Source organism: Ctenocephalides felis, unplaced genomic scaffold, assembly GCF_003426905.1.
Source record: "Ctenocephalides felis isolate EL2017-DRISC unplaced genomic scaffold, ASM342690v1 CF-g0.4_SCAFFOLD_01548, whole genome shotgun sequence".
NCBI lineage: Eukaryota > Metazoa > Arthropoda > Insecta > Siphonaptera > Pulicidae > Ctenocephalides > Ctenocephalides felis.
This window is the reverse complement of record NW_020537702.1, coordinates 15,001-17,500: the sequence shown is the minus strand read 5'-3', so window position 1 is coordinate 17,500 and position 2,500 is coordinate 15,001. Positions and strand designations below refer to the sequence as shown.

The following is a 2,500-nucleotide window of genomic DNA, read 5'->3' as shown; positions in this document are numbered from 1 at the left end:
TAAAAGCATTCCTTCCATCTCTGGTCGGAACTCTATTTGCATGTATTAGCTCTAGAATTACCACAGTTATCCAAGTAATGTGGGTACGATCTAAGGAACCATAACTGATGTAATGAGCCATTCGCGGTTTCACCTTAATGTGGCTTGCACTGAGACATGCATGGCTTAATCTTTGAGACAAGCATATACTACTGGCAGGATCAACCAGGGTGCTATATATATATAATAGCATAGTGCGTAAATGTCCCTCGGCGTCACCCGAGAGACCACACTTTGTATAGAAAAGTTCGATGAATATTTCTAAACAACGAATTTTCTTACATATATATATATCTGAGCCGTACGATATTCCCTGAACATAACGAACAGTTTACATCGCGACTAGATATTTTATATATTCTGCGCTTAACACAGAGGCTAGACCTTTAACAACCGTCGAAACGGCGGTCCGTACATGAAATTTGCGGTCCGCAGACCCAGTTAATTTCAAACAGTCTCTTTACCCTTCGTTAGATTGAAAACGTCGGGGCGAATTCATAAGAATTCATCGTTATAACTCACTTTTATTCTCGCTCGGAGAGTATTGAGTTGATAGCATTTGTATATTTGATTTTCCGCATAAGAGTCTTTGCGTCAACGACACATGCCCGCGGATATGCTGTACAGTATGGTTGAACACTTATAAATAAGGTCCAGAACCCGGCCGTAAACCGACATCCGAACATATACGGCGTATATAATTCCAGACACGGTCTACGACATTATTTAAAGTAACGCCGCTATATAGTTGATAGACTAAAAGTATCGAATATAATGTATAAAATACACCGGGGAATAATATTCGAACCTGCCTGAACAACACAGCGTACTTTAGCCTAAGCTTGCTCGCATCGCACTCGACACGACCTATCCCCCTATATAAGGCGCGCGGCCACAGCGTAAGTATTAGACTGAGTCCCAAGCGACGTGCATTTGACCTGCGGCGAGGGCCTGCTCGCGCTTACGGTGTGAATCGTCAAGACAAAAGTCTGGGAAAATTTCGAACTGCGAACCCTTATGATAGAAAAATTTTTGTCGAAAATTTTGTTAGATGTTCAAACAGTTTTATATATATGGACAATATGAATTATAGTTAATTATTGAGTTTTTAGGTGTTTTTTGGGTTTTTTTAAACTTTTGTATAAAATTATGTATTTATTGATTTTTATAGATCTCAATGAATATAAAACGAATTTATATATAGTTATATTATTTTTTATAATTATTTGTTTAAATTTTCTAATTTTACAATAAATGTTCAAACCAGTTTTCCTCGATTTTCTCTTAAACCGTAAAAGATACGAAAAAACTTTGTTCGTACGAAAGATGCAGAATAAAATTATGAATAAAATGGTATATGAATGGTTAAGTGTGTTCATATAATTTTCTCGAGATTTTCCGATTTTCCTGAAATTTTACGACGGCAACTCGCCTGTAGGCCACACCGTTCGGAATTCGAAGTTGCGATATATGGGAAAAAAACTAAGAATTTTGAGACCTTTCTAACGATGTATAATACTTTATATGTTTTCTTTACAGAAATATCGAATCGTGAGGAGTATTGCTCCAACCTAGCCGCACTTTGCATTTTGACAAGTTAACATCTACACATATTGCTCTATAACATGAAACCGTAAAAGATACGAAAAAACTTTGTTCGTACGAAAGATGCAGAATAAAATTATGAATAAAATGGTATATGAATGGTTAAGTGTGTTCATATAATTTTCTCGAGATTTTCCGATTTTCCTGAAATTTTACGACGGCAACTCGCCTGTAGGCCACACCGTTCGGAATTCGAAGTTGCGATATATGGGAAAAAAACTAAGAATTTTGAGACCTTTCTAACGATGTATAATACTTTATATGTTTTCTTTACAGAAATATCGAATCGTGAGGAGTATTGCTCCAACCTAGCCGCACTTTGCATTTTGACAAGTTAACATCTACACATATTGCTCTATAACATGAAAACCGTAAAAGATACGAAAAAACTTTGTTCGTACGAAAGATGCAGAATAAAATTATGAATAAAATGGTATATGAATGGTTAAGTGTGTTCATATAATTTTCTCGAGATTTTCCGATTTTCCTGAAATTTACGACGGCAACTCGCCTGTAGGCCACACCGTTTGGAATTCGAAGTTGCGATATATGGGAAAAAAACTAAGAATTTTGAGACCTTTCTAACGATGTATAATACTTTATATGTTTTCTTTACAGAAATATCGAATCGTGAGGAGTATTGCTCCAACCTAGCCGCACTTTGCATTTTGACAAGTTAACATCTACACATATTGCTCTATAACATGAAAACCGTAAAAGATACGAAAAAACTTTGTTCGTACGAAAGATGCAGAATAAAATTATGAATAAAATGGTATATGAATGGTTAAGTGTGTTCATATAATTTTCTCGAGATTTTCGATTTTCCTGAAATTTTACGACGGCAACTCGCCTG

At 35.8% G+C, this 2,500-nt stretch overlaps 1 non-coding gene across 1 annotated transcript in view; it reads right to left on the bottom strand.

Moving 5' to 3' along the window:
• Positions 1 to 211, bottom strand: part of LOC113372068 — a 1,930-nt gene extending 1,719 nt beyond the window's left edge. The window contains exon 1 of the ribosomal RNA XR_003366712.1: positions 1 to 211. This exon is cut by the window's left edge and continues 1,719 nt beyond it. This is a non-coding gene — a ribosomal RNA (small subunit ribosomal RNA).
• Between the last annotated feature and the right edge of the window lie 2,289 nt (positions 212 to 2,500).